Source organism: Hylobates moloch, unplaced genomic scaffold (assembly GCF_009828535.3).
Source record: "Hylobates moloch isolate HMO894 unplaced genomic scaffold, HMol_V3 SCAFFOLD_14, whole genome shotgun sequence".
Taxonomy (NCBI): Eukaryota; Metazoa; Chordata; class Mammalia; order Primates; family Hylobatidae; genus Hylobates; species Hylobates moloch.
Window position 1 is genome coordinate 68,829,544 of NW_026652289.1, and position 16,341 is coordinate 68,845,884.

Sequence of the window (16,341 nt, forward strand, 5' to 3'; positions counted from 1 at the left end):
GAAAAAATTTTTTACAATTCTTCAGTGTTTAAATTTAATTAAAATTAAATACAATTAAAATTGTAGTTCCTCAGCCGCGGTAGTCTCATTCAAGTGCTCCATAGCCACATGTGTCTAGCGGCCACTTTATTGGATGCCACAACTTGGACTGTAGGAGAATGAGAACTGATTGTTAGGGTGCCACGCATTTTGTTAGATAGTTGGATCTCAAAGAAAGGATCTCAATTATTCCTCAGAACAGTCCTGTCTATTGTTACCTACATTGTACATGAAAAATCGAGACTCAGTGAGATTTAGTGACTTGTCCAAGGCCATACAGTTAATCAGTGAAGGAGCTAGAATGCAGCTGTAGTCTGAACCCAAAGTCCATGCTATGTGTGCCGTGATGGTGTGGGGCCCCTTGCTTTGGTGTAATCATATACATAACTGAACCGGAAAACCAGATGCTTTTCCCTTATCTCCCTCACGCCTGGATCCCTTTTGAAATTCATAAGTCTCTAGTTGTTTTAACAATCTTGTATGAGTGAAAGTTGGAACAATCAACAAATATATATTGTCTCCTATGGGTCAGGCACTACTCTAGTGAACAAGAAACAAGAGCCTCTGCCTTCATGCAGTTTACAATGTTACGCAAAAGGAACAGAAAATGACAATAAAAACACTGTCGGTGAGATACTTTTCTCAAAACTAAACACTGTGAGCTTGCTTACAATGATGCTCTTTAAAGTGACAGTGGTTTTTGTGATCTTAGGGTGGGATAAAGTCATCTCTGCATACAGTAATTCTGCCAAGGGTGGTCGTGCAAATAGGTCCTTAGTAGGAGCTTTTGCTATTGAACAGGAAGGTATCACCTCCAATTTTGGGTAATTATTTTCATTCCTGTCCATTTGTCCATTATTATCCTTGGGGGTCTAATGTGTTCTAGTCTCTAAGGAGAAATGGGCAACAGGGCAAAGGGACAAATGGTAAAACTAGAAAGGCAATGTCAGGCCGGGCATGGTGGCTCACGCCTGTCATCCCAGCATTTTGGGAGGCCAAGGTGGGCAGATCGCCTGAGGTCAGGAGTTCGAGACCAGCCTGGCCAACATGGTGAAACCCCATCTCTACTAAAAATACAAAAATTAGCCAGGCATGGTGGTAGGCGCCTGTAATCCCAGCTACTTAGGAGGCTAAGGCAGGAGAATCACTTGAACCTAGGAGGTGGAGTTTGCAACTGCATTCCGGCCTGGGCAACAAGAGTGAAATTCTCTAGAAAAAAAAGAAAAAAAGAAGAAGGGCATTGTCCTCCCAGATGAAGAATGTCAGGTGGATTGGAGACTTATTGTCTCCTGATAAGGGAAACACATTCAGATCACCCCATACTAAGGTACTGATGTGATCAGTAAAACTGTGATCGGTAAAAGCAACGTATGGGACCTATGGTTTCTTTTCAGGCTACTGTAAAAGCTACAGGAAGTTTCCTTTGGGTGGTGCAACCAGCTTTATAAAACTCTACCACCTGTGGTTTAGGATGCAGCTGAGGAGCACTGGGGGCTGGATCTTCAAGGGTAGAGATTTATGCATACGAAAGTTTTTTTTTTTCTTGAGTAAGGCCTCAGGGGAGATAATGCTTGCAGAATATTTTAGAGTTCAACCAGATCGCCGTACAAATGGGGAAACCTAAAGTTCAGAGAGTTTACATGATTAATCTAAAGCCACACAGCATATTCATTCAGTGAGACTAGGACGTCTACATTTTCTTTCCAGCTAATGAGTTGTGGGTGAGGAGAGGAGGTGGGAGGGAGAATCGGAAGAAGCTAGAGACTGTGTGGAAAGCTCAGTAAGGCTAGGGTTTAAAGTCTGCTCCTGTATTTTCTACTCTGATGTTAGGCAGGTTTCTTCATTCTCCTGAGCTTCAGAATCTCAGCTGTGAAATGGGGATGACACAAACTTCCTAAGGTTTTGGTAAAGACTTGATGAAATGACGGACTTATGTGCAAACACCTTGACCTCTTCAAGGTCTGCAAAGTAGCACTTCCTTTTGTTGGGCTTCAAACCGTCTATTTCAAACTTCGAGCTCCCCAGGCTCCAGTATTAAGTGTTCTGGATGGGTAAATCAAATTCTACTGCCCTCCACCTGCTGGCCCCAACCTCCCCAGTGACTCTTTGTGTACCAAGATGTCCCCAGTTCTCCCCAGCATCCTGTTTCCGTGATCATACCCTGTACCCATCTCTCCTTTGTCACCTCTCAGAATCTTGCCCATCCTAGCTGGAGCTTCACCTAACAATGAGAAGCTTTTACAAGTATTTGGAGAGTGTGACAGGCTTTAAAGTGCTTTCACAGACATTCTCCCCTTTGATCCTCACAACAGCTCTGTGGGGGAGTCAGGGCAGCTGTTATCATCCAAATTTTACCACTAAGGAAACTGCAGCCATAGGGGCTAAATGATTTGCCCAAGGCCACAAGCTAGCGAACCACAGGCTTTGAGGTCAGAAAGTCCTAGGTTCAAATCTCAGCTTTGCCACTTGCTAGCATTGCAGCCTCGGGTAAGTTTTAGAGCTATCCTGAGCCTCAGTTCCTCCATCTATAAAATGAGGATATTTGTTGTGTATCTGCAAGGTTGCATATTGTGAATGCATAGTACTTTGTAGACAGCAAGTATTCAGCAACCCAGACCAGAATCCAGTGCATCTGGCCATTTCTCTAAACGATTCCTCAACACCACTCCAACTATTACATTAATAAGGAAGGGCTTTCATCTCTCAAATTCAGGAGCGTTCGTTGTCTTTATCCGGAGTCTTCGATTTCATGCCTCAGGAAGTAAATCTGGCTGACAAACAGCAAATAGGATTTTTCCAAGACACTGTTAAGATCATAAAAGAGAAGAGCTGAAAATCACTTTTTGGGAAGGAACCATGGCAGCCCCAGGAATCCCAGCAGCTCCTTGGTGGCGGCCATTGGGTGACAGTGCCAACTGCCTCCCCCCCACCTTGTCTGTCTCTTTCCACCCAAGATCCAAATTTACAGAAGATCTGATTGACCTAACCTGGGTCAGGTGCCCACCATGTGGGCAGATGGGTGGGGGTGACTGGCAGCCCACTGGACCGATATGGAATGGAGGAAAGGCAGTTCTATAAAGTAAAAATGCTCTTCGGTAAATGGAGTTCATTACTTAGTGCTCATGTGACTCTGTGTGGCTGTTTGTATTTGCTTGTGCTTCTATCTTAGCATCCTGGGAGGTCAAGGTGAGAGTGAGGGAAGGACACCTCTGTCTTTCTTTTTTTTTTTTTTTTTTTTTTTTTGAGACGGAGTCTCACTCTGTCACCCAGGCTGGAGTGCGGTGGCGCCATCTCGGCTCACTGCAAACTCCGCCTCCCGGATTCATGCCATTCTCCTGCCTCAGCCTCCTGAGTAGCTGGGACTACAGGCGCCCGCCACCACGCCCGGCTAATTTTTTGTATTTTTAGTAGAGACGGGGTTTCACCGTTTTAGTCAGGATGGTCTTGATTTCCTGACCTCGTGGTCCACCCGCCTCGGCCTCCCAAAGTGCTGGGATTACTGGCGTGAGCCACCGCGCCTGGCTGGACATCTCTGTCTTATGCTTCAATTTAATATGGAAGCCCAGAGAGGAACCTACTACCTTGCCCATAATTGGTGCTCAATAAATATCAGATGATTTTATTACAGCCTTCAGTCTTTCCAATACAAATTAAGTTAGATCTTTCCTGACTTATCCCAGCTTCTACACCTCAGCACTCTTACCTACATGCAGCCACCAATAAAGCAATCAATCAATAACAATTCACCTAATTAGCTTGCTCACATGAACCAGTAAGTTCCTCAGGCTTAGCTGCTTCCCATCACAACCACTGTGTGGGGTGCCAGGTGTCTTGCCAAAGGACTTGATTAATAAGTTGTTATAATTGAAGCTGAATACAATTAATTGCATAATTTTGAACTCTTCAAGTTTAATTCCATGAAAATTACATCACAGAATTGGGGCATGATAAAGTATTTCTAACCAAAGGAGTAGAGGGAACTTGCATAACCACTGGTTCATATTTGTGACATGATATGCACACACCAGGCATGGACGCTTTCCGTTGTTGTCACCAAAAACTCATGCAGCTCAAATACTTAAATGAATTCTCAAACATGTGGTTCACAATTGAAAAAAACCTGGACATTATCCTAGTCAGTCCCGACATTTTGATAATGATGTCCTCCTTAAATCTGTCCCGGTTTTGTTTTTTGTCTGCAAGCACAGATCACAGATCTACTCCTATCTTGGGGTTTGTTTGGGTTGGTTTGATGTGTTCGTATTTTCTCTCTCTTTGCAGTTCTGTTAAATGTGTTCTTTCAAATGGTTACTAACTTGCTGGAGGACAGGGTAGAACATAGCTGATGAATAAAAATAGTGCTGTCTGCCTTTGACAAAACTTTTACCCAATTGAGCCAGCAAGATTTTCATGAAGAAAATCTGAGAAATTAATTAATTAACTGTAACTGAATTTCACCTCTTTAACCTTAACTCGTGAGCAAACCTGAGCTAAATAAACATCTGACCATTCAATCTCTTTCACTTAAGGTTAACTTGAGTTTATTATTCAGGCTACTGCCCTTGTGTATTAGGCAATGCATAAATTACGCATACTAATTACCCTGGATGGGGCACCACTTTAATGAATTCTTTTAATTAAACTGCAACACAGTGGTTTTGCACAGGATGGTCTATATTTCATCCTTAAACTATGTTAACCTTCATCTTTGTCTGGGCAGCTCACATGTCCAACCGGAGAAGGTCTGAGTTTAATTCATCTAAGTATATACATTCCACAACCCCCACTCCTTGACTATCATAGGAAAATTTGAAAGATGTTTCTCTTCTGCTTTGAGGTTAAGAAATTAGATGCCTCTGTGAAAAGTTATGATTCTGCTGGGGATACTGAGATGGAAAAGAAAAAGACAAAACAAAGAAAAACTAAAATGACAGAATCAACCAGCACAACACTGCAGTCTTTAAAATATAACTAATAAAAGGAATTAACAATGTTCTAATTAAAAGCAAAGAACATACTTCACTTTGCAATCTGTATATTCTTGAGTTTACAGCAAATAATCCTTACCATGAGTCCAATTTTCAAGGATACAATCAGTTCTCTAGTATCTGGAACACTTCATGGATACAGCAGTAGAGAAGATTGAAACCAGTGCATATTTTAGCCATGAGTATATACCTTCTCTTGTCTCTTTACTAAGCTCCTGCTTCTAAGTAGGAAAATTGACTGCCTTGAGTTTTACCTCCCTGGTATCCGATTGGGAGTTGTGGGGAGAGGAAACAGTTGAGGTACTACCTAGATCCCAGGAAACTTCACTCCCTTGGGTAGTTCAGCTGGGAGAGCAGAGGCTCCAGTTCAAGTCAATATATGTTAATTGAACACCTATTGTAGTTTTAGCCCTGTGTCTGTGCCAAAATATTATGGTGATTGAGAATTGTTCTATTTGTGTTATTTTTTTAAAGAAAAAGGAATGCATTTCTGTGTTTATATTTGTACTTACGTAGATGAATTCAGGAAGATGCACAAAAAACTGTTGAGAGGGTTTGCTTCTGAGAAATATTAAAGGTCTTTGTTGGGAGGGAAAAGCACTTATTCTTTATCCTTCTCCTTTTCCTCTTCCCTTTTTTTTTTTTTTATCATGAGCATGTGATCCTTTATCATTTAAAACTTTGAAACAATAAAAATAACTAGGGCGTTCATAGTTCACTCAGGGAGAAAAGCACATACAGTGTAATATATTAATAGCAAGTGCTGTGAAAGGTGAACACACAAACTCTTCTACAGACACAGAGGCAGGATCATCTAATAGTGTCTATTGGAGTCAGGGAAGACTCCTTAGAGGAGGTGGCATTTAAGTTGGGTTTTGAAGCATGAGTGTGAGAGTTTTTCAGGTTAAGACTCAGCCATTGAGTAATGGGAAGAGGAAGATAGCATAAGATGATTCCATCCACCCAAGATTATTCTGTCTTAGAAATCCTGTTAGTAGATATGCTACTCTAGGGCTTTCCTGGTGACATGTAGAAATAGCATTGGAATGGGTACAAAAAAGTTAGAAAGAATGAATAAGACATACTATATCATAGCATGACAGGGTGACTATAGTCAATAATAATGTAACTTTACATTTTTAAATAACTTAAAGAGTGTGACTGGATTGTTTGCAACTCAATGGATAAATGCTTGAGGGGATAAATACCCCATTCTCCATGATGTTCTGATATACTTATTTCACATTGCATGCCTGTATCAAAACATCTCATGCACCCCATAAATATATATACCTACTATGTACCCACAAAAATTAAAAATAAAATAAAACTAGCATTTGAATCATTCTGATTTCTGACAAGAAGGTGATTGGGAGTGATACATCGTAGATAATCTAAAAAAAAAATTTGTTCACTCTAGAAAATAATGGGACATGCCTGAAATCCAAACTTCAGAGTTTTTCCAAAAGTTCCTGAAAAATTTTCACCAAGCCCTAACTTAACCTAAAATTTGTACAAAAGCAACTAACCTGGAGGTAGGATATAACTGATCTTCATTTTGTTGAGAAATATAAGGAAAATATGGCATTTTTTAAATCAGCAAAGCCTAGCTATTAAAACATTTCATTACATTTGGAAATGGTATCCCCACCTACACCTTGTAGCCACAATAGAGGAAGAATAGGGAAAGTAAAGAGCATGGTGGTCTCAAATTCCATATTTTGCCATTGATGGAGTTCTTTGGGGCACCAAATTTCCTTGTGATGAAGCTATTAAGGATCCCCTGATATCAACTGGGTGGTTCCAAGCCAGGAAAAGGAACCCAGCATCCCAAGCACAGAGCAACAAGTCCTAGAAAGAGGGATTTGGTAGAACTTGGCTTGGCTCTCCAGGCCTCTTAGAGATCCCTTGTGCATATGTAACAACCAGGGGAAGAGGCAAGGTGATTTATCTCATCTCTACCCTGATGCTGGTATGATCAATACCTTTCAGTTACTTACTGAGCCAGGGCTGTATGCCAGATGCAGGAAATGCAAAGATGGATGTTGCATGGTTCCTGCTCTCCAATAGCTCACAGGGAAAAGAGAGTCAGAGACAATCCACTGTAATACAGAGGACTGAATGTATTTCTCTAGCCAAAGCCAAGCACAGAGCTGGGAACCAGGACTCTTCCCCATGAAACTGGGAAGATTTCTCAGAGAGCCTGAAGACTCCTGAGTACAGTGCAAATATACCTTTAAAATGGAATCTATTCAAAGGCTTAACTGACGTTTTCATTATTTTAGACCAAAGAAGCAGAAGAAAGGCTGATGTGCATAGGTAGAATATAATATAAAGGCAGAATTCTACAATGGGTAGATGGCTATACCCAAAGAAAAATTTTTCGCTCCTCTGGTGCTCAGCAAATTCAGGAAGCCCCATAGTTTGTTAAACAATCTATGACAAAAACTAGGCTCCAGAGTGAATTTTTTATGATGACAATAGTGGCTCCTGAGACATACAACTCAGGTCCCCTTTGGATGTGCTGTGTGACATTGGATATGTAGCCTCTCTGATTCTCAGCTTCTTCATCTGTAAAACTTGGATAATAATAGGACCTACATCACAGGGTTGTTGATGGGGATTACATGAGATAATGGATGTAAGGTGCTTAGCAAAGTGATAGGCCCCAAGTGAGTAATCAGTAAGTGTTAGCTGTTATAATAATTAGTATGAGTAAGGCAACTACATCTCAGAATGCTAAACAAGAGCATTTCTAAACACGAGGGTTTTATGGCCAAACCACCAGAAATGACTGTAGGAGTCTTCTCCATTTACATGGGCGTGTGAAACTGCAAAAGCCACACACACACACACACACACACACACACACACACACACATTTATTTCGGTTTAGAAACCAAATTACTGTTACTGAGGACCTATGTGAAAGACCTGGGATGAATCCTTAAACAACCAAATGTGACTTTTATTGACTTACTTAAAAGCGGAGAGTGTTAGTCCTTTCTGGCCCTGATGAATTCCTCAGAAATGACGTGTATTTCACACAGAAGGTGAGTGCATGCTTGTGTTCAGGTGTGCCCGTGAGTAGAGGGTATATCTCAAATAGCAGGAGCACCAGCACTGGAGAAAAAGGCCCTGGCCCCAGGAAGGCACAGTCAGGCCCTCTGTAGGCAGCCACCTGGGGCTGCCCACTCCCCTGGAGTGGCTCCAGGACTCAGCGCCAGTGCGCTCCGCTTTGATCCTTTTGTGTTCTCAGGGCTTCCCAGGTGGCGTTTCTGCCCCAGGCTGTCTACACACAGAGTGTCTTCAGGCTGTCCTCTGCAGGAACATATGCTGTGACTTACCATCTGGCCTTTATGCAGCTCTCCAGCGGCCATGGTATGAAAACCTGCCTGTTTGGCAGCTACAAGTGCCCACAGTCTCTTTGGTCTCTTTCTTGGTCTGAGTGTTTTTCAACATCAATGGATGTAATTAAGAAGAACTCAATCAAGCATATGGACTCAGGAGTCCGTTATGACCAGGAAGGGAGCTCTACCTTGGAAGAAGAGCTGCTTGGGGCGGGCCCAGCCTTGGGCTCCGGGGCAAATGGAGTGCCTGTGGCAGTGGGCCTGGCACACTGATTTACAGCTAAACACACTGGCTCATTGCACAGGCTCAAGGCTCAGCTCTAGACGGAAGCTTGGAGCATTGTGACGCTCACTGACAGCCAGAGCCTGGCTGAGGGGAGCACAGGCAGCTTGCTGATGAGAGAGAGTGTGTGTGTGTGTGTGTGTGTGTGTGTGTGTGTGTGTGTGTGTGTCTTGGCTCTATACAATGGGCAGAACACCAGAACTGCTCAAATCCAAGGGTCAGCATTATTTACGTTGTTGCTCTTTGAACAGAGAAAGAACTGCCAGTTGCTGGATGGAAGTTATTTCCAGAAGGTATGGAGGGAGACGCCAAAAGCCATCTCCAGAGAGTTGAAACTAAAAGATAAATTTTGAACGTATAAATCACTGAATATATATACAATGGAATTCTAGGCAGCTAAAGAAAAGGCTGGGGAAATTCTTTACATACTGATATGGAAAGAACCCCAAAATGGGTTAAATGAAAAAAAAAAAAACCTCTTCTACTATTTGCATAAGAAGGTTGATAAGGTTGAGGGTGAGATGGTTGTGTTTGTACTGGCTCATATATGGATAATAGCATCTGGAAGGATATAGGGAAAATTAATAATGGTGGTTATCTATGTTGGGAAGAGAGGAAGAACATGAGCAGATGGGGAATTGCATGGGAATTTTTACTGTATACTTTTATATAGAGTCATGCATCACTTAATGACAAAGATACCTTCTGAGAAATGTGTCACTAGGTTATTTGGTTGTGCAAACATCATAGAGTGACTTACACAAATCTAGATAGCATAGCCTACTACACACCTAGGCTATACACGATAGCCTACTGCTCCTAGGCTACAAACCTCTATATATAGCATGTTACCTCTATAGCCACTACCGGTCCATGGCCTCTTAGGAACTGGGCTGCACAACAGGAGGTAAACGGTGGGTGAGTGAGCATTACCGTCTGAGCTCCATCTCCTATCAGATCAGCAGTGGCTTAAGTTTTCATAGGAGCATGAACCCTGTTGTGAACTGCGCATGCAGGGATCTAGGTTGTGCTCCTTATGAGAATCCAATGCCCAATGAAAACATCTCCCACCCCCATCCGTAGAAAAGTTGTCTTCCATGAAATCGGTCCCTGATGCCAAAAATGTTGGGGACCGCTGGTATAAAAGATAAAAAATGGCACGCCTGGATAGGGCACTTATGAATGAAGCTTGCAAGAGTGGAAGTTGTGGCCAGGCACGGTGGCTCACACCTGTAATCCCAGCACTTTGGAAGGTCGAGGTGGGCAGATCACAAGGTCAAGAAATCAAGACTATCCTGGCCAATATGGGGAAACCCTGTCTCTACTAAAAATTCAAAAATTAGCCAGGCATGGTGGCGCGCACCTGCAGTCCCAGCTACTAGCGGGGCTGAGGCAGGAGAATTGCTTGAACCTGGGAGGCGGAGGTTGCAGTGAGCTGAGATCATGCCATTGCACTCCAGCCTGGGCAACAGAGACTCTGTCTCAAGAGTGGAAGTTGCTCTGGGTGAGTCAATGAGTGAATAGTGGGTGAACGTAAAGGCCTAGGACATTACTGTACAGTACTGTAGACTCTATAAACACTGTACACTTAGGCTACACTATATTAAATATATTATTTTCAATCATAAATTGATTTTAGCTTACTAAAAGTTTTTACTTTATAAGCTTTACCCCAGCTACTCAGGAAGCTGAGGCAGAAGGATCATCTGAGTCCGCAGGAGGATTGCTTGAATCCAGGACTTCGAGTCCAGCCTGCACAACATGGCAAGACCCATCTCTAAAAAGCAAAACAAAACAAGCCACTTAATTGTTTTAAACTTTCTGACTCTTTTGTAACAACATTTAGCTTAAAACACAAACACTTTGGATAACTGTACAAAAGTATTTTCTTTTTTTATATGCTTGTTCTATAAGCTTTTTTACTATGTTTAAAAATGTTTTAATTTTTACTTTGTGAACTTTTTTGGTAAAAACAAAGACACAAACATACACATTAGGCCTACACAAGTTCAGGATCATCAGTATCACTGTCTTCCACCTCTACATCTTGTCACACTAGAAGGTCTCCAGGGACAATAACACACATGGAGCTGTCCTCTCCTATTATAGTAATGCCTTCTTCTGGAACATCTCCAAAAGGACCTGCCTGAGCTGTTTTACAGTTAAACTTGTTAATATATAAGTAGAAGGAGTGCACTCTAAAGTAACAATAGAAACTATAGTAAATATATAAACCTGTTAACATAGTCATTTATTAGCACTATAAGGTACTACGTATTGTACATAATTGTGTGTGCTATGTGTTTATTCAACTGGCAGTAGAGTTGGTGTGTTTACACAAGTATCACTACAAACACATGAGTAATGTGTTGTGCTATGATGTTATGATGGCTACAACATCACTAGGCAAAAGGAATTTGTCAACTCCATTATAATCTTATGGGACCACTGTCTATGTGATCCAACATTGATCAAAAGATCGTTACGCTGTGCATGACTATAATTTAACCTAATTTTAAAATGTATTGCCCCTTTTAAAATTAAATAAATTTTAATATGTTTAAAAGTTGTCAAGGTGACATTATAAAATATTGACAAGCCAGGGGAGATTGCATACTAGTAGATTTAGAAATACATTTTTATTAGTTTCTGTGCACATCTCTCCACATGATTAAAGCCATTTGATTGCTAATAATATTCTCCATAATTTATTGTCATATGATAGAGTAACTCACACATTGCATTTTCACATTGAGCATTTTTATATTAAGAAACTAAAATAAAAGTTGCATTAATTAACAAATTCCAGGTTTAGATGTGGTTATGTGCTAATAACTAGAAGGCAGCATTAAGCCTTTGCCCTTTTTTCTATTGAATCAAGTAACATTTATTGAACAAGTGTCATGTGTTGTTGACAATTTGCTCTAGAATCCAGTTTCCACTGTGTGAAACTCTATCTGTGTAGAATAATGCATGGTATATCCAGACAGGAATAGGTTTGGTTCAGGAACTTTTCTGACAGATTATTTACTTCTCTGGTTTGTCCAGAAAGAATATCATTTGGTGCCTGCATGTTAAACTGTTTTTGTTTTTCTAACAATACACACGGGCATCGGGAAGATGACCAAGATGCTGCTATTTACAAACTAGTAGAATCACAGATATTCATGTTCTCTCTTTCTCTCTCTCTCACACACACACAAAATACAGAAATTTAACCATAGAGCTTCTTGTAATAAATCCATGTCCACTTCTCTAAGAAACTACAAAAATATTTACTGTAGTGGTGTTGCACTGTGTAAATGTAACTAAACCGAAACTCATTTCTCTGGGATTCCTTTCCCTATAGGGCTCCAGGTTTGCATGAGCCACAAGAGAAACTTGCCTGAAATTTGGAAGACAGCAGTGAGGCAGCATTAATTTTCAGTCTTTGAGGGCTGGTTTAGGGTGCCATGCACTACAGTGACTTGCACAAGTTGTCACTGATCTGCTAGCTCACCTTGTGGGTACAGATGTGGGTTGTAATTGGGCTCACAGCTCCTCTGGCTCCCACCAGATTTCCTCCCTCAGTTTTTCCATGTCCTGGGCCAGGCATGTGTGCAGCTCCATGGCAAAATATACTAGCTTTCCCTGCAAGTCACCCACATTATGAAGGATGGAGGCCCAGAGAGACGGATACAGGTTCCAACATCTTCCTGCGTTCCAATTTGCCCTTTTCTCCTCTACTTCATACCAAGACTTCTTTCCCAATTGCCAACTTAGCTGAGTATGTCAACCTCAGACCCAACATGAGAAATAGTGGTCACAATCTTGAATAGACTTCCATACTTGCTCCTACAATTGCATGAGGTCAAATCCCCATAATAAACGCTTTATTCTATAGCTCTCATAGTGTTTCTGTTTCTCTAGTTTAACTCTGATTGATATGCTTCCCCAAAATGTCCAGAGACATGTCTTAGTCTTACCATTGCTAAGAGCACAGAATACCTAGGCGTCAGTATCTCCACTTTGTAAGTAAGAAAGTGGGTTCCACAAAGAAAGTAAGCATCAAGGCTGAGAATCTCTCTGTATTAGTCAATTCTCACACTGCTATAAAACAATACCTAAGACTGGGTAATTTATAAAGAAAAGAGGTTTAATTGGCTTATGGCTCTGTAGGCCAGCTCCTGCTCAGCTTCTGGCGAGGCCTCAGGAAACATACAGTCATAGCAGAAGGCAAAGGGGAAGTGGGCATATCTTGCATGGGCCGAGCAGAAGGAAGACAGAGCAAGAGGACAGGTGACACACACTTTTAAACAACCAGATTTCCTGAGAACTCTATCATGAGAACAGCACCAAAGAGATGATGCTAAATGATTCGTGAAGGATCCACCCACATGATCCAATTACCTCCCACCAGGCCCCACCTCCAACACTGGGGATTACAATTGAACATGAGATTTGGGTGGAGACACAGATCCAAACCATGTCACTATCTAAACTTCAAAATCCATACTCTTTCTGCCAATACAATATTGCCTTGGCTTCCAAAGTAAGAGGAGAGCATAGAGCAAAAGAACATTGTCATAATATCTGAAAAATCAGCCTTCAGAATAGATTAAAGAAAACATCCCCAGCCTCTAACTGAGAGCACTGGGGTTCAAGATGGCATTTGCATTGTGATAAAAGACAAACATCAAGAATAAAAATGCTTTGCACATTCTGGGGAGATGGGGGACATTAGCCTTATAACATTTTAGCTATTTTGAATGAATGCAAGGATGAGTATTAGCCATATATTATTCAATACCATGAACTAAAATTTGGATTCATTCTATGCAATGCCAAAAAGTTGTCGTCTTTTCTTTCTTTTTTTTGAGACAGAGTCTCTCTCTGTCACCCAGGCTGGAGTGCAGTGGCACAATTTCGGCTCACTGCAACCTCTGCCTCCTGGATTCAAGCCATTCTCCTGCCTCAGCCTTCTGAGTATCTGGGATTACAGGTGCACACCACCATGCCCGGCTAATTTTTGTATTTTTTAGTACAGACAGCGTTTTGCCATGTTGGCCAGGTTGGTCTCGAACTCCTGACCTCAAGTGATCCGCCCACCTCAGCCTCCCAAAGTGCTGGGATTACAGGCATGAGCCACTAGGCCTGGCCAAAAAGTCTTCTATAACAATATTCATAAATATCCCCAAAGACTGTTTTAGAATGTGATGGTTAATTTAATAGTGTCAACTTGACTGTGCTGCAAGGTGCTTAGATTCAACATATTTCTGAGTGTGTCTGTGAGGTTGTTTCCAAATAAAATTAGCATTTGAATTGGTAGACTCAGTAAAGTAGATAGCCCTCCCCAGGGTGGGCTGGCATCATCCAATCCATTGAGGGACTGAGTAGAACAAAAAAGTGGAGGAAGAAGGAATGTACCCCCCTTTTTTTTCTACCTACCTGCATGAGCTAGGATGTCGATCTTCTACTGCCCTTGAGCTGAGATTTACACTATGAGCTCCCCTGGTTCTTCGACCTTCTTAATCTGACTGGAATTAGACCACCAGGCTTCCTGGGTCTCCAGTTTGCTGATAGCGGGTGGCACATCATGGGATTTCTCAGCCTCCATAATCACGTGAATTAATTCCTCATTGTAAATCTCTCTCTCTCCCTCTCTCTCTCTCTCGCCACACACACACACACACACACGATTGGAGATTATATATATGTTTTTGTGTGTGTGTGTGTGTGTGTATGTGTACATCCTGTTGAATCTGTTTCTTTGGAGAACTCTAATACGGAGAGTATTATGTGATGTTAGGAAATGCAGATTGTGGACAGCCTTTTGCTGGTTCCAGCTTTCCTTCCTGGGCATGCATATATAGAGATAATGCCTACACTCTCCATTGGGTTACTCTAAAAATTTCCTCTATCCAAAATTGCTAGAAAATGTTATTTTCAAATCTAAATGATGGCTATAGAAAATGCAAGTCACTGACAACTGAAAGTATACAGCAGAAGGAGAAATTCTCAATGTCATGTATTAGTTGAAAGGTAGCAGGGAAAGTATTAAGAGAGAGCAGGTCAGTTTGGGAATGAGAAGTTTCTGGAAAGCCCTAGGCTAATTCACATCTTGGGACAGAAGTGGCTGTAAATCAATATAGCCGAGAATTTTAGGTTGGGCCTATTTGAAGACAAAGGGTGCCATCGTTGTCTTAGTCTGCTCAGGCTGCTAGAGCAAAATACCACAGGCAGGGTGGCTTGAACAACAGATACTTACTTTCTTACAGTTTTGGAAGCTGGAAGCCTGTGATCAAGGTGATAGCTTATTCAGTTGTTAGAGAGGGCTCTCTTCCTGGCTTTTAGACAGCCACCTTCTCTCTATGTGCTCACATGGCCTTTCCTCAATGTGTGTGTCTGGAAAGTGAGAGAAAGAGCCAGCTCTCTGATGTCTCTTTTTATAAGGACACTAATCCTATCAGATCAGGGCCCCACCATTGTGATCTCATTTCACCTTAATTACTTCTGCAGAGGGAGGATTCAACCTTGATTGTAGGTCACCAGTAAACAAGAGTAAATGAAAAGACCCTCAGATTTTAGCTTTGTGCTTGAACTTCTATTTTTGTCTTTCACAACAGCATCTCAAAATTTGCCAACATGCTCAGGTTGTAACCCTTCTGATTAAAGAAATAAGTCCTGCTTTACCTTAATAGGCAATTAGCTTTGACAATCAAATAGAGTTGTGATTAATGACTTTGCTAATTGTTCTTCCTGATGTGCACGCTAATACAAGCAGAATGCTCAGAATTCTCAGGAACATTCATTCTTTGAGTTTGCCATGCTTTATCATTGTGGATCCAAAGCTGAGAGAGACATAAACTTAGCCCCCCAGGAGATCAGAATCTAGTACAAAAAAGTATGTGAACAGATATACTGCAACAAGGTAGCAATCTTGTCAATTTTCCTGATGTCTGGCACAGCATTGACATAATGTACACCTTGGCCAGTTAATTACCAATGACCCCAGCAGGATGGCAAGCAAGAAAACACGCAGGAGAGATTCAGAATGCGTAGCATGACAGTATTCAAGGATATTGTCAAAGCTGGGCAAAATGTTCAAACTATGCAAGCCAAGTGGAAGCCAGAAGTTTACTCTAAAAGAAACTGGAACAATATTCCCAATTGTTGAGTTAATTGTTTTTGTATAAAGAAATCCTACCTGGGCCGGGCACAGTGGCTCATGCCTGTAATCCCAGCACTTTGGGAGGCCGAGACGGGTGGATCACCTGAGGTCATGAGTTCGAGACCAGCCTAACCAACATGGAGAAGCCCTGTCTCTACTAAAATACATTAGCCAGGCGTGGTGATGCATGCCTGTAATCCCAGCTACTCGGGTGGCTGAGGCAGGAGAATTGCTTGAACCTTGGAGGCAGAGGTTGCAGCGAGCCAAGATTGCACCATTGCACTCCAGCCTGGACAACAGCAAAACTCCATCTCAAAAAAAAAAAAAAGAAAAAAAAAAGAAATCTTACCTGTTCTTTAGGAGCCAACTCCTCCATTAAGCATATTCTGATTCTCACAGCTGGAAGTGCTCATTTGCCCTTACAACACTCTAGAACTCTGTTCCACTCACCTGCTGTTTGTCATTCAATGCCTTCTTACATACCTAAAAGCTATATGTCAGAACTGTAGGATGTCAGACTAGAAAGATCTC